At 37.7% G+C, this 27244-nt stretch overlaps 1 protein-coding gene across 5 annotated transcripts in view; it reads left to right on the top strand.

Moving 5' to 3' along the window:
- Positions 1 to 27244, top strand: part of LOC118272940 (mitochondrial cardiolipin hydrolase) — a 112959-nt gene that overhangs the window by 68193 nt on the left and 17522 nt on the right. For 3 of the 5 annotated variants that reach the window (XM_035589680.2, XM_050693372.1, XM_050693373.1), the window contains one exon: positions 19677 to 19710. The exons of the other annotated variants lie outside the window; for them this stretch is intronic. The gene's annotated coding sequence lies outside the window, so the exon portion shown is untranslated. The remainder of the gene's footprint in view (positions 1 to 19676; positions 19711 to 27244) is intronic. 5 annotated transcript variants of the gene reach the window in all.

Genomic DNA, 27244 nt, shown 5'->3' with positions numbered 1-27244 from the left:
CAAAGATTTAGCATAATATTTCTCCAATTAATCACGAGACTGTCTTGTTTCGTTAAACATAATTAACGCGCGCCACCTAATTAATCCCCTCAATTAAGACGGTGAGTTTAGACTTTAATAAAAGTCTTCGTGTTGCAAAGGTTTCCGTGTTTATCTGCGTGCCCCTAAAAATATTCGGCCCTACAAAGGGCGCACAAATTGTCATAATTGAAAGTTAACGTGCGTTAACTGACGTAATTACAAGAATTGCTTATAATTAAAGGCGTTACTTTTTTTCACTAAAACAAGCACCGAATTATACAAAATTACTAGTTGTATTGCCTCCCGGACTTATCATTATGCCCGTTCTATGTCCCGGGAAATAGTTCCTGGAAAAAGTTATTATCTTGCCCTATATAAATAAAACACACGAAAGTAAACTTTCCTCTATACAAAATAAGGATGAAAAAACTGACCTTTGATAAAAAGTACAGCAATTTTGATCAGAAATTAATTCTAAACAAAATTATGTTTATCGTCCTTTACGAAGTTGAGTCGAAATCTGAGTCTAATTGTGATGGGAATAAGGTTGAGGATGTAGCGTGTGGGCAGCAACAAATGTCTTGATCGACAGGTCAATTACCTAAGGGCACGCGCACAGTGTACAAACACAGTGAACATGTTTAAATTAGTGTAGGAACAATTGATGTTTGAGTGATCGGAACTCACTGAATTGGTCATTACGGAGCCGTTGGGTGGTCGATTATTATTTTTTTATTTACTTTTTTATAAACATTATGAAAACAGACAATAATTGCTTACAGCCTTACACCATTCGTAATTGTTTGTAATGAAAGGAAACGTGTATGAACAGTGTAATGATCTTAATTTGTTCAAATAAGTGGGCTCGTGAAGGTGGAATATATTTTAATGATGTATAAAAAAACAATGGCTACCTGAATTAAACAAAAGAAAACGTTGAACTATGCACGTAATTATATTGTAAATGGAAAAGAGATGTAGATAAAATAGTTTGTCCAATATGTATCAGGAAGAAATTAAATATTTGTAAACTTGATTTATATTTGTACCCTTAAATTTTAAACCCCTATCGGCACGGAGTAATCAGTAGAAATGTAGCACAAGGATCTATTAATTGATCGACAACGTGACGCAGACGCACCTGCCGCTGATTTACAACGCTCACAAAAACACGAATTCAGCAAAAAACCTTTAACAATCCGAGGACCTACATTAAAAAGCCATCGGAAGGGATATTAACAAATGTTTAGGAGTTTTAAGGGCTCATTACGGGTGGAGGCGGGAAAGTAGGGTGACTCCAGGGTTGCATATGATAAGGATCAACGCCACGACACCTGTCCAATTGTAAAAAACCCTATCATTTATACAAAGGACAGACTGTCCACCTATCATGATGACTTTCTAGAGAAATACGATAGTTGCATGTATTTTTAGATTGCACATTGCACTTTCTACTGACTGTTTTATGTTGTAGTGTGTATCAGTGACACAAAGGAGTGAAATAAGTATAGTTCGATAAGTTTATGTCTAGTGTAAGGCTTTTTTTCATGGGTTTATAGGTTATAATTCCTGTATACTGCACTAAACATGTCTAGATAGTCCTTGAGTGAGTTCACACTTCAACAAGAGACAAAGAAAATAACACCATGTATTTATTTCTTCACTCCAACAATACTCTACTGTCATACTGTTTTCTATAGAACCTAAACCATATACGAAAAGCCTCAAACAATCAAAAGTATTAAAGACTCAACCGAACCATAATACACAATTAAACAGAGACGCGGATTGGCTGAAACTGTTGAAACCAAATTTTCTAGACGTCTGCGAAGTTTCATCTAATTATCAACTGGAATAAGTTGTCGCTACACTGTTGACTGTACTTACATTGAGTGGCAATGCATTTGTTTCATTATCGTCTACACCATTCAAGTTTGCGGCAGGCTTTACTCCCCCAACTCGAAAGCGCTTCCAACAATAAACATCTCCACAACTAATATCTGTATTTACAAAAGTAATATCCAAGATCCAAAATACCCACAATTGATTAACAAATATCCATCATTATAAATTCAATTTCAAATAATTCTTTAATCCATCATAAAACCACTAATTGTGGGGTATCCGATTATATTGTGCATTAGGAACCCATAAATTTCGGACTTTGAAATCGTCCAAAATTGCCTAATACCGGATGCGAATCAATCGTTTAATTACAAACGCTAATTTGATATTGAGTCCACCGCAAGAAATAAACTCCCAACACACAAAGCTATAAAATTACGTGTAACAAGGAAACGTGGAGCAGGTGCTGGCAATTACTGATAGATACAGATGGAGGATGAAACAAAGCTCCACATTAAACCGGACCACCTTACCAACACCTTTCCAAACCCACCAGCTGCCATCATTAAAAAGGGAAGTGTCATAAATGACGCCTTGGATAATATTTGTTTTACAATAGCCAATGACAAGACAATACTTGGAATCTTTCTACAAAATGTTATTACACACAAAAATAAGCTCTGCCAACATACCACCCATAGATTCCGATTCATGTGCGCCAGTACCATAAAAGACTCCAGCACAATGGATTCCGTTCATCTTTTGTTGTCAAGGGTAGATGGTGAAATGGTCCTGTCTTCCCGGTAAGAGGATTCGTTTTTGTTGTTACTGATGAATAAATTTTTATTTACCTCCAGGGAACAATGTCAACGCCGACAAAAGTCAGTCCCGGTGTGTTCGTCCAATTGTTTTTCAAGTACCAACAGTTTTTGAATTGCTTTCTTACAACATTTACTAAAGAACTATGGTTTTCCCGTTCGAAATGAATTGACTGGTTGGTAATAAATATCATTGAACACATTTAGTATTCCAAGTGCTTGAAGTTGAATAGTATTCAAAGTATAAGAGACGCAACAAAGACACGCAACATTGCATTCCCATAAATCGGCAATGATTTCAAGGAATTTAAAAAGAAACAGTATTGCACCAACAGCTAATAGAAACGAGTTCTCTCAATCTGATACCGCATTCGCGCCAAATTTTTTTCCTTCCAAAAAAATTGAGGGCTTTAGAGGTAGGCGCCAAAAAGCCGCCAGTTCTCAGAACGGGAATGAATGAAAAAAACCATAAACTAAAGTTGCGCCTCACCGACAAACGGCTTCACGTGCCGATGCACCAAAGAACAAAACCCTCCGATGGTTAACAATTTAACGATAAACGAAGTATTGGTCCGTTTTTGTGCGTGCTGTATCTGTCCGACTGAATGGATCAGTGTAGCGATTAGAAACACTTTAATTACAGGAATCTTATGTCGGTTTGGTGTTTAATGGCTTCGGTGCAAATAGCGAAAATATGAGATTGCACAAAATGGCGATAACAGCCAGGTTATTGTGTAAGTTGAAAGGTACCGAAGGCTGTCAGGAAGAAAGCTTATATCGTTGTACAAGAAAAGTTTTTTTGACAATACATTGCGGCATGTCTTTGTTCCAATAAAGTATTGTCACTGCAAAATGTTCAATGCTGTTTAAATTCAATGTCATAAGTATCAAAAGAGTTTATATCATGGCCACGCAGTCCACAGTCTATTACATTACCGTATTGTGGGGATCCGTTCTCATCTTCATCACATCATCCGGGCACTCCTTTGGGAAGTCGTAAGATTATTTCGCCATTTCCTTTGTGGTCTACCGCGACGTCTGACGGTGCCTTGGGAATCCTTCTGTGGCTACTTATAAACTAGAGAGGGTGTATTATAACTATTGTTCTTATTGCTTTGTCGGGTACGACCGAGGTTACACTGCCCGCGATTTGCTAGTTTAATTCGATTTTAGACACTTTTGGCTAAATTTTCACTGAACATTGATTTTGCTACTAAAATACCATTAAGTATATCAATAAATTAAACAACTGCGTCTGTGTGTATTTTAAAAGACCTGTCATTATAAGTAAGTTCAGGATGATAATTTAAATAAAATATCGCTTCCTATGAAGCCTTTGCCGAAAATTCTAATCTAATCTCCTTGCAAACTTGGGCCATACCTTCCCATATTAAATTGAGTTTGTTCACATCGTTGGTACAAGTTTGGAGCATTGCGTTTTCATTTGTATTCATTCATTACTTTGATTAATAACGTGAGTGTTGAACAAATTTCGACAAGATTCTTTGATCGAAAATTGATGGCATAATAATTGTATGGTGCGGTTGAAGTACGAATTTTTGCAACCTATGCACCTGGACATCATTTGTTTGTGTCAATCCGCGGTACCTCAAAGGTTTCGGTACTTAATTACCGAAATATCATTATTAAGTAATTCTTGGAAAGTGAAGTATGTATCTTTAGCTTTCTTCCTGTGTATTCCCATAAGATTCATTTGCCATACTTTTTTTTCTTAACATGTTCGTTTGCACACCGATTTGTTTTCAATACTCCCAACGTCGAACATTCCTCTCTATATTTATTTACTGTATAATTTTCTCCGATTGTTATCCCCTTAAGATATTTCGGGAAAGAAAAAAAAAAAACATTTTTGAAAGCGATTATTCCTGCGGTACAAAAATCGCGTGCCTTTGACCCAAGTTTGGAACAATAAGATGATTAGCAACCCTTAGGCCAGGCTCGCTCCCTTTTAAACGATAGAATTACTCCTCCGTTGTTACGATGTTTTGATAGCGGAGGTCGTTATACGCTCAGAAATCTTACGTTTCACCGCTCGCGATTTTTCGCTTAAGTTTTTTATTGAGCCTATTAGTGGTAATTTAAATCTAACTTAATTTTTTTGCGATTTAGAAGCTTAACTTTGTAACAGCTTTTGGGACTTACCACCGTAATTTATGCACTAAAGCGTTTGAGTTAAAGATTAAAGCATGATATCATTGAGATATATGGTTATCATTTTAATGGTATTTATAATAATATTATGCGACATCAGAGTATAGTGGCGGGCGTTGACGCTCGAGCTATGCGGTAATAACGTTCCAAATTGACAGACAGCAACACATTTCATTGCCAATGCAAAGGTCGGTCGTTCACAGTCTACGTGCTCGTTTAGATCGTGTCAAGGTGAAGCCGGGTTGCATTAATTAACTAAAACATCTGAGAGGCCTCTTGCACAGATTAGGCGACGTCCGGTCTGAAGGTTAATATGACAATTTAACAAGCGATGCGGGGAATTGGATCGGGATCAATTAGAACCGTTCTGGAACGATTGGGGCCCATTGCTAAGGCATTAGTTTGTGAAGGGTTAATGATACTTGTTGATTTCAAGGAATATCGAGAGGTAGACGGGCGAAAAACAAGTGTTGTTTACTATCCATTTGAAACTAAAGAAAGTTTCGAAAGCATAATTGAATAAAGACAGCCGTAAAATCTATAATACATTTCGTAACAGAATTACTTATTAAACTTAACGAGACATTTATTCGGACAAACAAGATTGTCAATTGTGAACCCGGAACGGAAAACATTTCAAAGAGATATGCATGTACCGTTAGTTAATCTCAATATCTAATACTGTTGGACTAAGTTATCTTTGATTGCATTCTCTAATTCTAAATACAAAGCAATTATGTAATGAACGAGTTATGATAATGTTGGTATTAGGGTCGGCGATAGTGATACGGCTGACAACGGAGAAAGGCGGTACGGATGACATGGTTCTAATTGTGAAACGCTGTGAAATGTGAACGTTATTTCTCGGGTCATGATTCATCGGTGCATTCGTGTTGTCACTTCGTATTAAGCTGTACTAGTGCGTATGTTCTAGTTGGATGTCGATAGTCTTCGTCTATATGACAATTTACATCTCTATCAAGACCGTCATCGTCATTTGTCTTTATTCTCTTCTCTCTACAATACTAAAGACCTAGAAACTTCTTGCATCTTCTCCTAAAACATTTTGTTATGAAATCTATTTAAGTTATATTTATACAAAAATGTTTCCCGCTACTCTCAGTATATTGCTTCCCACCAGCAATTATTTCTCGTCGCTTGTCAAAATAAATCCCGATTTTATACGAGCCCTAGTTTCGTGATGAACGTCACTACTTGTCTATGTCCAACTCAGCTTAACCTGATCTATTTTCGGAGAGTAATATTATGTCGTTGTTTGTTTTGGATAGACTGATTAATATCCTCAATGATTGCTCTTCTGAACCGTCTCCACAAAAATCTAAAAACACCATAATTAATTACTGCTTTCAGTCGACACTGGAACGAGCTACAACCTACGTATGAGCGAGCTACTGAGCTTACAAGACGAATAGTCTTACTTCATAAATCAACACAAGAAAATCCTCGTATAACTCCTACCTTAAAATTGATTCAAACGTATTCCCTCGCCGACAATGATTTACGTTGCTTCCGCAAGCTCGGGTTACGATCGGATGACATAACTTTCTACACCATATATGTCATGTGTTAGAGACATTGTAGCGGTGTCTATTACGGTGTGAGCGGAGGGTGTCGTGTGTCCAGAAATATCTGGCTATTTAGCGTTGGACGCGTTCACACCGACGCGTAATTTAGCGAGTTCAATCACCCCACATCATTCCCACAATTAACAGGTCAATACAAAAAACCGTATGCGAAAAGGAAAAGTTGAAACTCGTTTACTAAAGGACTAATGGTAAGTGCGCGTCATTAACACACAAAGGACTTTAAACTTAAGACATTACGTCCAACTCGCTTTTGACAAGATCTACAAAAGAGTTAAAAAGAAAAAGTTTAAAAGTTCAAATTGAAATACGTAACATAAAACACCGTTCTCGTAAAGCTCTTTAGTTTGAATAGGAAAATGGTTTACAATCGATTATAATTATGTGTACGCTGTTTATTGTAAACGAAACCGTTTCCATTTACAATAATGACTTCGGGTATCGTTTGTTTACTCTTTGCGGCTTTTCCCTCGTTATTTTAGTAAGCTAAAACAAAGATTTGATTAAATCTACCTACTTGCCTACCTTTAAACTTTTCGCTATTTTTTCTTGTAAATATTTTGCTACGTTTATTTATGTATTTTTTTAGTGTTAAATCTTGCTATATTTTTAAAAGCATTTTTGTTTGGGTAATGAATATGATGAAAATACGATAAATAGTCTGGCTTTAGAATAGAATTTTTTCTAAGCTTATTTATATCTGGGTTAAGGTCGGAATTACGTGTGATTGATAAAGGGTTTTTAGTGTTTGGGTTACCTTATTAAGTGTACCTATCGCAGGTGTCTGAATTTAGTTCGGTGTGACAGAGAAACACGTTTAGGCGCGCCGGTTCCTATGTACTTTTTGTCCCCGGGACAATTCTAAATCGGGCCGGGTCGTTGCCGGTCTAATTCCGTGCTATCCACGCCGCCCATACTATATACTACTGCGACTTCCTATTGCGTAATGCCGATACAATTGATAGCGTTTAGCGAATATGAGACACAGTGCACGCTCCGGTGACACGACGCGCGACGCTGCATGCACTGTGCACGTTTCATTACGAAACGTTACGTCTAGTTGGAAAGTGGTATTAGTCATGTTGCTAGACGGGAGTTGGTGGCAACATTAGAGGATGTAGGTGTGTTTAGTCGACGTGTGATAGCTCTTTTTGTTACACAGATTTTGAGATTAGATTCGGCGTGTAATTGTGACCATAACGCCGACACCACCGCTTCCCGCTGTATCCGATCGCGTGAATACAAATTAAATATAATGTAGGATGTCGACGTGTGTACACCCATTATGCGTTTTATGGTACTTTTGTGAATGGGCCACGTAAAGTGCCGTGTTCAACATTTGAATTCTCAAAGCGTAATTAAAAGACAATGGCTCGGAGGATAATTTATGGATACAACCGAGCCAGCAGCTTAAAAAGACAATCTAAAAAGAGACAATCTATTTGACTTTTACGAGTATTATCAGCCCCATCAGAGCTTTGACAGCGCACAGTTTGAATCCACACAAAGTGCAACAACATGTTATAAATACGCTACTGAAGTGTCCATTAAGTTAATTCCTTTGTGCCCACAATAGATATCTGTAGCTACTCGAACCGTATCAAGACTAGAATAGTTGACAAGGAATGCCGGTCGGCCATGTTGGCTGGCGCACGCGCCGGTGAGCGCCAACTAATTAATACATGCCCTTCCAACTCTTCATTAGCGAGCAGACGCGTTTTTGTCGAGATCGTTGCGGGAGCGCAGGTTTTTCGCGGCCGCACGTGCGGTAAATGAACGCGATCCCACTAGGAAATGCAATAAACATTATTGCAATTCTAATTTCTACAATATAAATGAAACTTTAAACGCTTATAGCGATGAGATAAGAAGATGCCTTTTTGTCCCGAACTGGTTTGTTAATTTTCTAATGTTTTATAATTTGATGTTGTGTTTTTTGTGTGAAGTCGTCGACTCCATTTCAGAAATTCAATAAATCTTCTCCCACATTTGAATAAGAAGTCAATATAAATAAATCATAAAAATAGACGATAAATTCGCAAAGTATGGAACTACTATGTAATTAAAATTGTATGATCAGTTTAATTACGATCGTTTCTCCGCTGAGGGTTTATTGCTATGCCTTTAAATTCTCACTAACATAAAGTTTAGTTTTTTCGCTAGTTAAGAACTACACGTACCGATATTAAGATGGTATTTTACGATTCCCTCCAGTGATATGTTTAAATGTCGGTTTTTATGCGGTTATGATATTACGTTTTTTTATTGTTTCCGGTTTTCGAGTCGGTCGGGTTATCTTTATGTTCTATTTTATTATTGTCTTGTTGGAACGTAGGTACGGTTTTTGTTGAAGTAAGAAGTTTTTTGGGAAAACCTCTAATATAAAATTATCAGCGGCCATGTAATCGAAGAGACTTTGTGAGCCGTACTTTATGGTAGTGTTCATCTTCACCTGTAAATTAATTGAAGTTTTTATTAGTCTTTATTTGAACGTTGGCTTGTGGTTATTCATTGTGATCATTGAACTCTTTACATATGCCATACATTATCGCAGTTTTAATATCAAGCGAAATACAAGACACCTTTTTCTATAACAAACTTTAAAGCAATGAATGGCTTTCTACCCAAAATATTTACACGAAACTGCTCTACTTACACCTTTATTCTAAGCAACAGTGACAAAAACACTTTAGATCCTCCGCCGAGCCGGTGAATGTAGACTATACCGACTATACCTGTACAAAAATTCTTGGCAAAAAGATCTTGATGGATATGAGTTTTGTTGGTGTTATAAAAAGTTGAGCACGTGCAAAGTTTTGGCTATCAAAGCGATGGCATTGACCTTTCCGATTGATTCGATAGATATCCGACGGACAATAACGCAGAAATAAAAGCTTAACTTCACCCAGGGCTGCCACACTACGGCAAAAGATTAAATAACTTACACTAACGTTGTCATAAAAAGTTTGAAGGGCGTTCAGAAGATGGCTGTTTTGATCGGCCTCCTCGTTTACTTACATGTTTAGTACCTCGCAATATATGGCCCCAAGTATCAAAGTATTGTTTAACTTCGTTTGTGAGTCGTTAATAAAGATAGCTTTATGATAGCGCCGTAAGTTATGTACTTAACAATTTATAGCCGCCTTTAGTCTGGAGTTAGAAATAAAATGATTGAGGTGGAACGCGCAGTAAAATTATATTTTGTTTTTGTATCTAAAGCCTTTAATGTAATTGCCGTCTACTGAATTAATTTTATGGAAATAATGCCCTTACTCGATGTGGAATCACACACGTCAATGACAGAACTTTCACTCCTTTAGCGATAATGGTAGGTTGCGTTTACATTGACAAAACAATTAACTGACGACCTTTTGTTTTGACGTGCGACGTGGTTACGTGCACGTGAAGGTATAAAATAAATGAAGGTGGCAACTGGCAACCCTAGTAACGGGGCAAATGCAAAAACACGACGGGCGGTCGGGACGGGCGGTAGATGTCGCTGTGTTTGGCTCCTGCATCCGCTTGTCCGAACCTCCATTAAGAAGAGAATGTATTGTAAGATAATAATGACAGACCTCTTTAGATCTGAGAGTCAATATTGTTTGAGGACGCCGCGAGAGATCAGGTTTAGTGCATTTCCATAATCTGGTGTAAACGCGTGTGATGCGTTTGATGTCGGAAGCCCGGGGGACCGTGATTAGTGGTGCTAGTCTTTTATTTTGAGAGCACAGAAAGATAATATTATCTCGGGTACTAAAAATGGTGAGAAATTGGATGATAATGCTATCTTCCTACTCTAATATAAAAAAGTAACAAAAGATTAGAATTCGAATCAAAGTTATGTATTAAAACATGATCCATTTTTAAGTGTTGATTACGTCCCCATTCTGTTTTGGACTAGTTAATTATTCTATTTAAATATCAAGGGTACGATTCAATTATACAGTTACAATGTATTTACCATTAAAGTGTGTCTGAATTGTTATCGTATAAGTCCATTAATGATAATGCACGTTAAAGTGCTTTATAATCCTTTAATTACAAAAAAGTTCTTCATTCCATATCGTCAGCGGTTTTATTCGCAATTTAAATAGAGAATGCAGTTTGTTCGTGTTTCGCAATTCGCCTGAATATGGAATTATCAAAATAATGCACGTTTCCAGAACGTGGCGGCGACACAAAAGAGGTCGTTACATCCAGCCAGACTACCCGTACTCCTACATAGTTCTAGTGAGTTAGTCATAACTTCCGACATATCAAACACTTCACTATTACGTTAGGGAAGTTAGTTTCCGTCCTCCGAATAACCTACCTACACACAGTAGCCACACACAACACTAACTTTAACGCCCTTCGCATAAAGGTCAAAATTGAATACAAAAGCGCAGTATACGTCCCGACGCAAACTTAATTATACAGTTCGCAACCGAAATCTAACCCATTCGGGCGGTGTCAGGAGTTACATTAGCATATCCGACGGCGGCAAATACAATTTTGTGTGCCAGTACATTTGGCTTACCATAATGAGTGGTTTATGGCGTGTGCGACGTACGTGGACGTGGGTAGACTGACACACGCGGTCAAGGTCACTCCGACGTCCGTCGTCCTGCGAAGGTCACGTTTCTGACCGAGACCCTGTTTGTCCCCCAAAGTTCTGGGAAAAACACGCGCTGACGACCGTTTCCTTTAGATCCTTATCCTTGATGTCTGTGAAATATGGCCCACCAGAGATTAATGCGTCATCTCAGCGTTAAGTGTAATGTCTGCCTGGAATCCAGCAATTGTTCCACATAAAGCACAATTTTATGAGATGCAGCCATTATTCAGACACCACTATGACCCAAGAACTTTAAATATAACACTGTTGATATGATAAAAATGGACACAGCTGGTAATTTTCACCCAGAAATGTACGTCAAACATTTCATAGCTATTTCGTAAACTCACTTATGCAGGGAAAATCCTTACGAAAAAAACATAAACAATGATTCACAAAGCTACTATGTAACATTTCATAATGGATGTAATCAACACACCATAATTACAAGAACAAACCCATATTTTAATATCGCGTTATAATTTGCGGGCAATTGTCGCTACAATGTGGAAGTCACAGATACATATCGCTTAAATGTGATGATACTATTATGTCTGTATTGCACAACTCGACATAGAAAACTCACTGAGATAGTATCTCGTACAAGTAGATATGAATGGTAGCCATCTACGGAGGTATGCAAAATTTGATAAAGAAGCAGAAATAATGGCTTGCGTGTCGTCATTTGTCGAGCTCGTTTTAGTAAGATATTTCTGGACCTTGTTGAGTAAATGCGGTAGGGAGTGGACGCCTAATGTGTTCAGACCGCAGGGCTCGTGTAAACTACCTAGTTTCACTAATCCTGGCGTAAACGTTTCCAAACCCAATTCAAAACTCCACACAGAGCTTAAATGAAACCCTAAAGAAGAGAAGACCGTCAATAGTTCGTATCCATTCATTACCTAATAAGTTCATTCAACTTGGCGTGGAAAACGAGGCAGCTGGCGATACTACATTATTCCATTATTTTTAGATTAGCACACGATCCAAAAATACTACCGAACCCCTTTTTGTACGTTGGAAGTTTATCAAAACCTTAACCGCTCTCCTGCGTAAAAAATAAACAAGAACCGTTACATTTGTGCATCAATGTTCCATTTTAAATTGATGATCAGAGAACATAGTACTTTAATTCCGGCTAAAGGAATCCATCAATCTGTTTTCACCGCGGCCTTGGTCGTGAAAAATGTTAGTGGCTTCACGGGGATCGATCGGCTATTATAAATACGGTTATTATGGCACTGTATCGATCCCTCGGGGTTCAAGGTAGGCCGTACTCGCCTCCTCCGTCTTCTTTGTACTTATTCTCTTTGAATAATAATCGCTTTCATCGTTCGTATAAAATCCGGTGCGCGGCATTACGTCGCTTGGAAAATTCGCAAATTTTTCAACTCCACTGATGAATTTCTCATTTGTCGTTTTGCTATCTGGCTGAGTGTGCCTACTCGTCAAGATTGATATTTAGACATGCCTTGGTCTAAAGTCTTTGAACATTTTGATGGATATTTGCAGAATGTTTTATTCAGTATCAGAGATTTGATGTTACCCGTGGGCGTTGCTTCGAATAACACAAGATTGCTTTTGCGTTTATTGTTTATAAATTCTATTCTCCACAGAATGTTCATAATCCATGTTTTAGTTCATAGAAACCATCCTTTGAAACACGATTTAAGGAAGTTTGTTTGTGGTTTAGGTTTTGCATAACTATATCGTGACTGAATCTGCTTATACGTTCTTTCATTCTATTAATGTTACATCCGTGATCAAAGAAAACTTTAGATTGACCGCAAATTCTGGAAAACCCTACATCAATACCATTTACATGTTTACTTATATAATAATTGTCTAAGTGTACCTGGCCTTGTAGAGTTCGTTGACAAAACTAATAGTTTACACGTTGATGCCACTAAGGACATATCAGTTTAGCGACACTAAGACGAAATGTGACGAAGGATGGCTTCCGTCTTCAAGGGAATTTCATAGCGAATTTTCACCAAAATTCCGATGTGAGTTAGAAATTCCTTGACAGATCCAAGGTGAACTGAACAGGGCTTACGTCATGTCCAAATGATATAAGACTTTGGAAAAATCCACAAACGAGTTGTACAGGATCGTAAAATAGATTTTAGTAAAGCGTTCGATTCCGATACCAGAGTGTCTGATAATATATTTTATTAAGTAATTCGGAATCTTAACTCGTGTTTTAAGTTAAGTTCATTGGACTTATCGTTCGTTAATAAAGTGAGGTTCTATACAAATTGCAGTTTGTTAAATTTTAAATACAATAACTATACGAAACCATTTTGTTCTAATACCATTTCGGTTTTTATCACCCAACAAAGTTATTAGTTACACATTACCTCAGTCAAACGACCACCCATTATACGCAGAAAAATATTGCGTAATGTCAAAAACCATTACTTCGTTCCGGTCGCTAATCCATCGTGTTTTTATGAGAAAATCCATGAAAAACGATCGTTTCTTCCGAAAGCGCCGGTTTATCGCGTCGGATGCCTTGCCAACTGTCCATCATCCCAGTTCAAGGTCGGTCGTGTCAAAACATTCAGCTGATGTAACTACTGGATCGGGGACTATCTTATTGATATTATAAATGCGCACATTTCAATCATTATGCTCGGAGTAAGATAACTTCAGTATAGAATTTGAACTAGAACAATCTAGGTACTTCATATGTCCTATGCTATCCTATCATATCCCTTCCTTACTTGGAAAATACCCAGGCTTCCGAGATAAAGTGCTGATCCAGGATATATTCCGATCCCTCCCAGTGAGTCGTATCCTAGTCCATTCGGGCGTTATGGCTTGCTAGATTATATTATTGCGGACCGTAAAATGGATTCCAAAAATGTCTAACAGTGCAGTCGTGCCGAGGACAACGAATGTGCTCTTAAAGGCTCGTTACAGTTGTTCTATGCATTCGGAATTTGCTCTAGTATCTCATTTATTCTGCACGAGTCCTTTTGGTGATCTTTCGCAGATATCAAACGAATCTAGAATAACAATATAACTTCGGCGCCGTACATTGCATTTTTTGCTCGGCTAAATGAAGTTTTTTGCTCTAGGACTGTTTAGTGCCGAAGTAATGTAAAGCATAAATTTCGAGAATCTCATTGTGAGTCCATCGCAAATGGTTCTAATCGTAGGATGGAAACGAGCAACATTTCATCTAATAATAATGCATTCCGTAGCGAACAGTGTACCGGCCGGTGGTGGAGTTTCCTCTCACTAGAAGTAAGTTTATGTATTGAATGTTAAATATTGTCGTCATGTCTGTCTGTCCGTGCACGTGTTGTGAGGTTCAAGGGCGTGTTCTCCGGTCGTTACACTTCGGTTTTTGCGCGTTTGCGTAACTATACCTCAGCAGACACATAGATTGATGAGTAAACCATGTAAACATGACATCGTGGCTGTGACATGTTCGGAACGAATCTTGGCATCCGGATCAGACGCACAACGATACGAATGAGTTACATAATGTTTATTCACTTTATTTCATCTTTGGGAGATAAAGGAAAGGGTTCTTAATCTGGCGAGAGACAGGAAGAAACGTGTGGTTTTAATTAGTAAGGGCATGATACCCGGTCTACTATCGATCTGGATCGTCTTATCTTATCCATACCATGAAATCTTATCCCAATTTCCAAGATTGCTTTGAACAAAAAAAAAGTCTTGTATGGCAGTTCTACTCTTTTTTAGATATCTTAGTATCGATACAATTATTTATACGTGCGTAGCAACTAGCAACTAGATAAACGAGGAACGTAACTAGGCAGTCGTTGTTTAATTCATTATATCGCCGGCTTCATAAAGACATTGACTTTCTAAAACATCCTATAAAATCGTTACAAACGTCTTATTTTTCCATTCACATACAATTATGTCATCGTTTATAAGAAACTGTTTATTCGCGTCAAAATTATTGGCCGATGTAAACTTTATGAAGTCGCACAGCAGTATTATGTCTAAGTGGCTCGGCGACTACTTCTATTTGAATAAATACGTATGCAATTTGTTTGTCAAAACCATTTTATTTGTTCTCACCTTAGTTCCCGGCGCCGCTGGTGTCGCCCCCTGCCGTCGACTACAATGTTTATTACACACAAACATGAGCTTCGTTGGCTTCCGAATCAAATCGGCTCTCATAAGATCGTAACCAGTTTCCTTGGTCCCGGGATACCGACGTCCCAAAAAGAGAAAATACATGGACGTGCTCTAATTTAAAAAACACAGAACAGTAGCCTCTTATTACGTCTTTCTCACCTTTTTGTAAAGGAGTACATGTACAGGTGAAATTGTTTCCATTTTGGATTAGGATTTGAAAGCGTTCCTTTATTTAACGCCTTGTGTTTGTATCTTGTTATTGGGTAACTATCAGGAATGTGTAGTAATTGTGTTTGTCTATGAATGTAATAGTGGTCTGGTATTGGATGCGGCCTTGAGTTAGTAAACGGATTTTTGATTTTGGGTATGGAAGTACCTTTGTATAACTCTGATCTTTGGCAGTGTATCTGCTTATCCTTCAAGAGCTAAGGTATTATGGATATAAACAATGTTAACCACCTGTCCTTGATCAAGGAAAGGACCGTAAATACGCTCAGCTTAATTTACATTGAATGACTTGGCGTTTTGGTGAAACATCGAAATTCTAACACGTACAGTATCAAACGCTCGGTTCTGCATATTTGGTGACGAACTGGTTGAAAACTCCAAACTATGAGGAGTGTGGGCGTGTGAATCACTCGGCCACTATAAGTACTCAAGTCAAGGTCGTCTCGAGACCTACGCGGCTATCAAAATTTTATGGTGCTTCGTACTCGCCCGTATCTCTAAATATAGTTAATGGGCATGGTGAGCGAGGCCTTTTTAGGGGTTTACTTTGTTCGTCCTTTTAATATTGTTTGTTTTACAATTTTGCTAATGTTATGGCTTCCGCATTTTTCAAAATCGGATTGTTTTATTTTTGTTGTGGTCCTCATTTAGCGAATTCTAGAAGGTTCCTCAGTGGCGTTGGTGTAGTATAAATTCGCAGTTACTGGCGTTTTATTTCAAGAGTAGAGTCGCTAAGTCGAGTCTTATGTACTTTTTGTAATTAAGATAAAATACCCAGACTTCTAAATTATACTTGACCCTAACATTTTTGCATTTTTGACTCAATTTGCAAAATTGTTTCCTGCGATAAGGAATCTACTCCGATACAGTTGACAGAAGTCTATTTAAAAAAATCTAAGATCACATCATCATTCATGAATGCATACCAACTGTTCGTTTGCAAATGAATCATAACGACTTTGACGGTTCATGCTACATCCTTTCTGCGAACTGGGAGTCTCTGACATCCGTACTGTTTTGTATTGCTTGACTCACGGTTCATAGGTCGGAGCTCGCATAGCCAAGTAGTATCTACCCTCAAGCTTGGCTGCGGAAGTGAGGGTCATAGGTTCATATCGGTTTACCAAAACTATGCCGACGACCGAAGACGGCCGAAATTTAATTAGAAGGCATCGTGTCACGAATTATGATCTTGATTGCTTGACGTATGAGCACCGTTTACCAATTGGTTTTTAATTACATACCAGTAATTACACTTCTTAGTTCGTTGACCAGATTGACCGTCGACCTTAGGAAAGCTGCTGACAGATGCTGTGAGAAAGAAATCTAGATAGATAATAGTTCATTTACCCTTCAGAGGGTTCGAAGACTTTCCAATAAATGCCACCAACAATAATCACCTTGTAAAACAATAAACATTTCGAATTCCGGCTTCGCAATAAAAAGTACAGAATCAGCTGTTATTAAATGCCGTTGTGGTACACCAGGAAGAAATACCTCGAACATTTCGTCGACTCTTTCCTGATAAATTAATTAAACAAGAAGGGAACAAGCTCGCTCTCGGACGGCCGTGACCTCTCGCTTCCGTTACACTCCACATTCACTGTTTTCTTTGTATCTAGGAAGGAGGCTGATGTGTCAGTAATTGGTGGTCTTTGAAAATTAGTTTTTTGTCCAATCGACATTGGGGTACCAGTTTAGTAATTGCTCTATTTGCCCAGTTACTTGAGAAGCCAGTTAGAAGCCGTTTTCAAATGCCGTTGCTGACTCAGGCTGTCCAGTTCGTGAGTTCGTAAGTGGAAGGAATTTCGAAGCTAATGCTGCTGGGTTGAATGTGAGAGGATTTAATTATAAACTCCTAAGAACTATTTGCTTTACATGATAAAAAAAGACGTGTCACGTAAGATTAGCTCATTTCACAATATTTGCCAAAACGAGTTCTGTTGTCCTAAATGTTTTTTCCTCAATAGGTATTCAATATTTTTGTCCAGGTAAATTCAGTTTTCCGCGAAGCATTAATATGCAGCCCATTGCCTCGACATTTGGACTCTAGTGCGCATGACATGACTCATTGAAACACTTGTCTGATACTAATTGATACCAATAATTATGTTATTTTTAAACGTGATAACGTATGACACATTTATTTAGTCTTTAAATGAATCAAGACAAGCGTCTTCTGTGATCTCGGGTTTTTTAAACGGCTATTAAATGGAATTTTATTGTTTCTGCTAACATATGCAAATGCATGGTGTTATGGATGTTAGCATGTGGCTGACTAATCAGTTAATAACTTGTCCTTTGAGAAATACATCATTTTATTATTTCCGCGAATATATCGATGACGTTTCATAAAACATGGCGCTTATAAATTAAATGCTAGTTTTAGATATGTTCTCTGTAACATAACAGACATAACGTGTATGAGTATAGGACTTTTCGAAAGTCCCCACATGTAGAGAAAATATTATTTGTGATGTTATTGATATTAGTTAAACAGATACATAAATAAAATATGATAAATGATATTTCTTTAACGCTAACAAGTGATAATTCATTAATAATGTTTAATAATATGCGTTGCTACACAAATTTGAGTTATAGCTCCTTTTAACAAGGTTCTTAATTCCGATGATGTATGAAATCACCATCAGAATCCGTTTGATCTGAGCATGAAATGCAGATGCAGGCTGTTTGACTGTTTGTGTAATAAATTAGAATTTATTGACGTAATGTATTCATATTAGCAGCGACATTATATTTCAATGTTTTGGGGTTCTGTCTAGTCTTTCTACAACGTCTTTTGTATGTTTACTTGTGTTTTTGGTGGAGTTAATTACTGTACCCTTGGTTTAAACTAACCAATCAGAGTGCATTTTGTTTCGATTACTTTAAACGTATTGACGGTACTGTACTCTAATGTATTTACTTCATTGAATGTCGATTATGTTCAGGAGAATTGAAACCTTTCAAAAGATACGTCTTCAAGAACATTATTGCTTCTTTGCACATAACAATCTGAATGTTCTCAATGCACAAGCCTGACGACTCAGTCCTGATGGCTTTTTTGTGTAATCATTATCACATCTCATATATTTGACGTTCCCAGTTTGGACGTGATAATATATTGAACGCGTGCATGTATACATTACCGATTAGTGATGCTGCAGATCAATGATCGCTTATTTTTTTATAATTTTTTTGGCACTAGCGGCACATCGACGTGTTCGTCTATAAAAGGATCGTGTTGTCTGGCAATCATTTTTATATTATGTACCTCTTAATTGCTCATACATAATATGGGTTTTATATCTATACAGCGTGAGAACCGTCGGTGATGGCATTTCTGTATATTATTTTACGACTATGTTTTATGACCGTTGCAACGATTTAGCCCGGAGTTTCATTAATTCGAACGTTCCTATGATTATAGTTATCGGTAGTATGGTTGCCTATAATTGTTACCTCCGACTTGTGAGTCTTGCGGTGTTTTACGGACGAAATATTTTTATTATGATGAAATATTATTTCGATCTTGTTGACGTTTTTAAATGCCTCGTTGACCGCGTCTCGGGTGCTCCTTTTTGTTTGTAAATAAAAGTCTTGTCTGAAGATTTATCGTGCACCTTTAGTCTGATGATTTTCAATTATAGAGTAGTGGTTCTGTTCCAGTGTAAACTAGTTAGTCGAGTGATGATGACCGGCATCAAGATGGAAGCACACAGCTAGTTATATCGTTACGGTACGGTAGTAAGGCGGTGAACTGTGGACACGCTGCTGTGAAAAAAAAATATAGTCATCTGTGATATGTACCGCTTATGCTTAGGGTTCTTGCTATCATATAAACAATCCGTTTTGAATAAAAGTTCTGGTCAATTTTGATAGAAATCATACAATTAAAAACTGTAGTTGCTGCTCGGTGCTCAATCTCGTCAACAGATACCAAAACTACCCAAATTGGTTTGGTAGTTTCTAAGAAAAGCGAAATAGGAAAAAAAATAAACATTTGGAAGGTTACCTATATCATATATTTCTAAGTATTGATTTATTTACCCACCTATGAATATTAATCTTCATTGCGACTTTGAAACCTCTAATTTGTCATTCTATATGTACCTACTATACTTATTTACCTGTAATTCACCTATATCTTTTCAGATTTATTTTTACACTTCAATTGAAACAGATTTGACTCCTACCCCAAAGAACTCTAAAACGCCGACACTTCATTATCCCTTAATTTGAAATCATGTTTGTTTTTGGTTCCAGATGAGGTTGACGGCGGCCCCTTGATAACACCATGGTGAGTTATGTTTTTTTTTTTCATTACAAACATTTTACTTTTGTTTATCCTATGACAGATATGGTGTATGCTTTTATTTGAGTCTGTAGGGTTAATTGTTTATCTGTGTTGATGTTGATTAATTAGCTGATTGGGTTTTTGAAGTTGTTATTGTATTTTTCCTTTGTTGAGTATTTCTGCTATCACGAGCACTTGGTGACTTTTAATTACATTTCTAATTTGATCAACAATACTTTATACCAGTATACTTTAAGGTGCTTGTTCGCGTAATGCCTTGTTACTAACAAGATATTAAACTTTATCACGTTCATTCACACTAACATCAAAAAAGTCGTAAGCAGAATTAAATTCTCCTTTTCCTGTTTCAAAGCGAAAATTTCTTTACCAAGAAATGTCGGTTTGAAGTTTGTTCTCGCCAAAACACCGCGAAATGTTTGGTGACAAATTTATATTGGCAATTAAATAACAGTTGTTGATTCATTCACGGTTTTTGAATTCGACGCTCGACGCGACGCCATTTGTAAAACCCGGTCTGTTGGTGTTTTAAACGGTTTAGGAAGTTAGTTAAAGTATTTACACCGTTGTTTAAAGATATAAACTTGATCAAAGAGATACGTTTTCGGTGTATTTTGTAGTTGGTCTAGTTCAGTCGGATGCTAATTTTGGTGTTACCGGTGGATTTATGGTGCTATGTTACTCGTAATTAACTTTCATTGTGTCGATAAGAATATTTATGGAAAAGTACTAAAAAGTAGTTACATAGAATTTGCTGCCTAGTTACTAACTACCTTCCATTTCTTATGCAAAATATGGAGCAACTATCGCTGCGAAATAGATAATTACAGAAGTTTTTTGGTCTAGAATAAGACCTAATAGAATTGCCTAACGAATTCTGCGAATTGTCAATTAGGTTTTACAGTTACAGAAATTAAAACGAAAGCATTAGTCTCTACGTATCTAAACGGTGAAGGGGTCCAATTTAATCTCATTTACTTCTTTTGTGTAGATAATTTGCGGTAACGTTTGTTAAGTAAAACGGTTTGCTTTATTTACAACACTGTTTATTTTTTCCATTGTATTATTTTCTGCCTCCGGCTTTAACATATCGTTTTCCTGCTACACATCACCTCCAAATGTTCGGTAGGTCCAATAAGCTTCCTTTTAAGGAGTCAAATGACTTAGAAAACAAGTTCCTACGTCCTTATGATCCAGTTCCATTGAAACATTTGTTTATAGCCTCGGTTTGTTCTGTGTTCATATGACTGGTTCTCAAAAATTGTACGATTACCTCAGGCCATTGTTATGTACCGGGTGGGAGGATAAAGGGTTCACATCCACCATTTTATTGCTCGTCTTTATCTCAATTGAACAGCAAATAAACGTAAAGACAGTGTGTGGGCAGATTTAGAACAACTGGCTAATGTCTAGAGGGCGAAATGGGAGGTTTATCGCACTCCCAATTATACCTCTGTTGTAATGTTTCTCCTTGATCCCGGAAGAATGTGCGTAGGTGAATTATTTTGCTGTTGACTTTACGACCCGAGTGCAGTACGTTAATAAAACGCGCGTCTTAATTACACTTGCGGCAGATAAATAGGATATTTGATATTGTACACTAATGGCGATGCTGTTTAGTAGATACGTCGTCACGGTTGTGCGTCTTCAGCTAACGGGGTGCTGTATTTATCAACAAGAATATTGACCCAGACACGGATGACTAGCTCTCTCTTTGATTACGGTGTAAATAGTAAATAATGCCATTTGAATTATTATCGCGAATCAGCATCTGAACTGAGAATTTCAGTTCAATTGTTGAAGTAAATACATTTATCATGGAGCCCACGTTATAGTTTCCATCTGACAATCGTCACGGAATCCTCAGAAATCCCTTCTCATGATTGGTTTATCACAAGAGCCGGCATTTGTATCGATAACCCTGTCTTCCTCGAAGGGCGACCCTCGATAACTGGCGATAACAATGTAAATAGATAGCGACATTTGGTGAATGAAACCCAACAACATAGCCAGAGGATGTCGATTCATAAATATGTATATTTGTGTACCGTTTTGTATCTACTTTTCGGATTTTTTTACGATTTTCGTTGATAACTTTATGGGGATTTATTTTGGGTTGAGGTGAGAGGGCGCCTATGTCAGTTTGGCGGCATTGAAATATTTGTTCTCATATAAAAAGTTGCCTTTGAACGTTTTGGGGTGAGGACTGAGGTTGCAAAACAAAAAATCATAACAACTTTAACGCCATTCTTATTTATATAGAAAAGAGACATTTTTCAAATCAGACAGTTTAGTTTAAGTGGCTCCATTCTTAGAAAGTAATAAATATTTCTAGTTGCTTTTGTAGATGATATTGATTGTGTATTCGGCCCTTCCTTTGACTCGTGATTGAGGCAAATCAGTTTGAATCCGTCATCTGCCCCGTGCAGTAGCCACATCAGTATTCTCACCACAGTTTTTTCATCTACCCACAACATTGGCCCTTCGGTTTCTATAACAGCATCGTCATCCGCGTTTTTTCAACCTTCTCGTCATTACACAGCCCTGTCGTTTCATCCCAAAATGAATTAAAAAGTCATCACAGTACTCCAGTTTTTATTTATACGCCTCGTAATCATTACCGGCTGATAGATTTTTTTCTAAACGTACAAAATACTCAGTCGTTTTGTTTCATAAGATTGTTTCGTTGCGTGATAATAATTACGGATGATTAGCCCCAAATGGGCGGTCGTTGTGGGCAATGATAAATACATTAACTCCTGATTAATACTGTTTTAAAATATCCGTTGGTAGCTCATTAGAAGGAAGTGATTCAAGAACTAATATGGCGCTAGTATTTCGGTGTTCATGGAATTGTGACTCACTATAGAAGTATTTGGCCACCGCAGAAATTGTAGTACCCGATATCATTACAGATTCTTTAATGATTTCTTGGACTGGTCTAATTGAAACATGCTGCAACCGGTACGTTCTAGAACCAATTTAATATAGTCACGCCTATCTCACTTAGGTACCAATCCTTGCATATTTCTTTCGCATTGTTCAATCAATCATGTAGGTCGCTGCGCTGGGCCTAATTGATTGCACTGGACCTACTTGACTTCTAACCTCTCGAGAGGTCTCAATATCGACAGTGGGAACTCTAAGACCTGATTATTAACATACATAAGAACACAATCACGTGAGTATCACTCTAAATGGACACACAGTGTTAACAAAATGATCTTGTAAAGTTAAATAAACCATTATCATCGTGTTCGGAGCCACTCAATTCGTGATCCACTACCGAGATAAGGCAAGACTTTGGAACCCAATAAAAACTATAGTATCTTTATCAAAATAATACAGCTGTGTTGTATGAATGAGTCACGATATGAACCAGCCGAAAATCCAAGTTATTCACAGACTGTGACGTCACGGTTTTGTGGAAATTGGACGGTAAGCTGAGCCTGACTACGCGTGTTTACTAAAATATTAGTGCACGTTAGTCACCTGATGAAAGCCCTGGTCATACGCCATCTCATGCATACATAACACCTTTGTATTACTTACCTAAACATTGGACAGTTTTGGTCAAGATATTTTTGATGTGAATTATAGTTGAATGTACGAAAAGAACTAGACTTTTAAGAAGCTCTTTAGCTTCTAAATTATCACTTTTGATAACATTGAAACAAAAAGAAGGAAATACAATTAGTTCTCGCGTTAAAACAGCAAGTGATATGTACAGTTTGTACAAAGATTTGATTTTATACGTGTGCCCCAAGTCTGCGGCGAAATGGGGCTAGTTATCATGTTGTCTTGTAGGTCATATCCCATTCTTCCACAACGATCTTAAATAACTTAATAATAACAAAAATCGATGCACTTGTTTTCAAAATAACCCCATAGCTACAGGTACTACTAGTTTCGTTCACAATAATAATTTTTTTACTATCATAAAACCGCACGCATTTCCACCGCCGAAGATTACTCTTGCGGCCTGACATTTACTTTTAGAATTCATTTTTTCCAATTATAGTTAATATTTTACGGGATATTGTGACCTTAACCCGTGCAACGCCTTGTTATTATACCACTATGGAGTTTATTATGACATTTACAAACGAGAAAGGAGTAAATGATACGTCGTTTTGTGTTTTTATCGTCAAAATATTGATTAAAGGATATCGATTCGAGGTTTTGTGTTTATACTTTATCGCTTTCGAGCCATTGAAGTAGTGTACAATGTTTATTTGATGTAGATTGGTTTTGTGAAGTTATGAGAGCAAAAACTGGACTATTTTTGATTAACACAAGGAAATTAAACTAGCTATCCTCGTGTTTACACGTTTTTGTGTGTTTCTTCACCAGTTCTAGTGTCAAAACAGGTACAACATAGCCTACATTACATTCCTATAGAGCCTCCTATCGTGTGATATATGGTTGTATGAGTATGCGTGCGCGCAAGGTCGGCGCGGCATCTGCTGTACCGGCCCGACCGGACGCCGGCTGTGTTCCACTTCTGCGACGTTTACATGACGATACCCATGACAATTTTACTATGGTAGCTAAAACAATCATGTTTCATTACATTCTTTTATATTGAGTTTAATCAAAAATGCAATACTGATTCAATAGGCTAGGAAATGTCAATGATACCTATTAATCACCAGAGCCCATATTCGTGTCAAATACTTGGCACCACTCAATACACAATTCACGAGAAGAGAATCATTGTGATAGTTCTTTCCTAACCGAATATTAGTTGCCAAGGCAATAGCAGCTTATTATTGCGGCACTAGCCATCCATCACTGGTTGTACAAATATCTCGGAGTACTCCGCCTGAGACTAATGAGCCATCCTACCAATACATACACAAAAGCCTAGATTTTATGCCACATCATCCTAGAATTCTATACGAATCGTTCCTCGCGTACGATTTATGTCACGGAATGACAGATAAGAAGTCGATGCTGCGCGAGTATATCTGAAAGACGTTACGTGCCCGTTCCTTGTATGAAGCCAATAAATTCCGCGTCATATAAGACGCAGCTTAGCGCGCGCGCGGCGACGCTGCGTGCGAACCGGGTCACCGAGGGCTCTGACTCAGTCCCCAGTCTCTACCTTGCATTGCAGGGGTGATTGCTCTCCCAGTCCCACTATGCAACTGACACTTTTGTTGCACTTACTATGCAAAAAATACACTCACCATGCAGGTGCGCTAAATCAACATTCATTGTGCAAATTACAGGAACCAACGTCCAAAGTAAAAGAGAAATCCTAGAAATCCGTCCCATTCAGACAATAATATATCATACATTTGCCATCTCTGGGTGTCGCTTTTGAATGCAGCTGCATTATTCCAGAGATATGAAAACAAAATCTCGTCCTCACAGTCGGATGGATGCATTGATCGCTGAACAAGTTCGAACACGCTTTTGTGAATGTAGAAAGGCGCGATTTTCTCCGGTGCATATCGCTAAAGCGTAGCATTTATGTTTGAGCCCATAAATCAGAAGTTTACCTTTTCACGCTACCGCCGCAGGTGTCCACGCAGTATCATCGCGCCGAGACTGCATTGTGAGCGCGCCGCGATTGTTCCATTTCATTCACCTGCGATTTGTCCGGCCCTTATTAGCCTGTCTATCGCGACGTCCTCGCGTCCTGTAGCCGTCGCCGCATCATCTCAAACGGTGCCAATGTTCGACATTACAATTTGGTATCTGTCATTTTTGTGTTAAGACCGAGTCTCGCGTGTCATGCTGGTAGCGTTAGACCGGATGGGAAGCCGAGATGCTGTAATTTGGCCGCACAATACCGCGCAATAATAATCGCAGCCGTTCGTAATTGCGACGACATCCGTTGTACGAGATGTACATACATGTGCACTCCGTGTGAAAGTTCGAAAGGGCCACTCGTTACCGGACCGAGTTGTGTTATCAGAACCAGTTTTACGCATTTTAGATATATCGGCTTTCTTTACCGCTCGACACTCGAGATAACTCGTGCACCGACAATTTTATTGCTTTTAAATTGACAAGAACTTTTTGTATGTTCATGTTCGTTTACTTAATAAGGGATTAGGAGTCGTTTCACACCTAATACGAGTCGTAGATAAAAAAACAATGTGTCACGATGACAATGGAGGTCCTACCACAACATACGGTTCATTTGCTCCGACCGGAGCGATTAATGCTTTTGTCGGTTTTTAGGAGCGGAAGTCCCATTGTCGAGCCTGTCGTGTGGTCACTAACGTATTTGATTTGTGTGCATGTTTTGACAATCGGTGTTAGATAAATGCTTTTCTCGCCATTGATTTACTGCTATGTCCGGTGCCAGCAATGAGCTATCCACCAACGGTATGACGTGAAAGGACGAGCTCCGAAGGCTGTTTGCGCAAACCCAGGTAGAAATGTGGAAGTATTTTTTACTAGAAAAAAATCAATTGTGAACGAAGCTCAATTCGATAAGATCTGTTTCCGACTGTCTACACTCTTCAAAAGATAAACGTAACATGGGGTTTAATTTTGTAATGTTATCGATAAAAAATATTTTACTTTCCTTGTGTTGTGGGCGTGGGACCAAAGGATCGATTAAAAAAACCGGATATCCTCTAGTGCTTAGTATTAATGTATACGTATAATGTTATGGAAATAATACCCTTTATCCTTTTAATTCAATGGGATTAAAAGATACTGTATAATTTGTATAATCTAGCTTTTTATACAGTGCACCCTTCCTTACGGTTCTCAATTTTCATGTGATTGAATTGTAACAATAAAAAACTGTTCTTGTACATTTTTGAGAACATCTTTTGAAACAGGTATCGGAAGACGGAAAGACTCCTTTTACATTTAAGGTGTTTTAACCTCTTTCCACGGGTGCAATGCATTTAAGATGAAACCTGTTTACGTTTCAAGTTTCGTTGCTTTTTAACTTAATACTGGATCATGTCATGACAGTTTCTTTAATTAAAACTAACGATGAAATCAATGGAAAATTACTATAATTCACAGCGATGATTTAAAATGGATCGATGATTCGCCTGCTGCTAAATATTGTACATAAAAAAAGTAATAAACCGTCATAAACGTATAAAAAATATTAAGTAAGTATACATCTATCTATGTCTGATGGTCTTAGATGAAAGATTCAATCACGAAGCGAGACGCTTCTTAGAAGCCCGGTTTGTTTTTTCGCTAAAGTTCAATAGGTTTTAGGGTTCCTTTTGTTGTTATGTGAATCGCTATGTGTAATGGTAGCATGGGAAAGCAATATGTTCCATTTTTCATATTAAAAGGATGCTCCAGATATTGTTATGCATTTACTAATGGATCATTATTTTCTTTACTTTTTAAACGCTTGTGTACTATAACTTAAACGTCTCTAATAAAGTCATTAGATTTAATCATCCACTTGCAGTAATTTATAAGCACTACAAACATAATCTTTATTAGCAGTCCACTGATGCAGTTTCCTCTTCCTAATTAGCGTCCCTTGCATTTTAATTTGAAACAAAGTTCCAATTAAATTGTG

This window comes from Spodoptera frugiperda, chromosome 4 (genome assembly GCF_023101765.2).
Source record: "Spodoptera frugiperda isolate SF20-4 chromosome 4, AGI-APGP_CSIRO_Sfru_2.0, whole genome shotgun sequence".
NCBI lineage: Eukaryota > Metazoa > Arthropoda > Insecta > Lepidoptera > Noctuidae > Spodoptera > Spodoptera frugiperda.
This window is presented reverse-complemented; position numbering and strand designations above follow the sequence as displayed.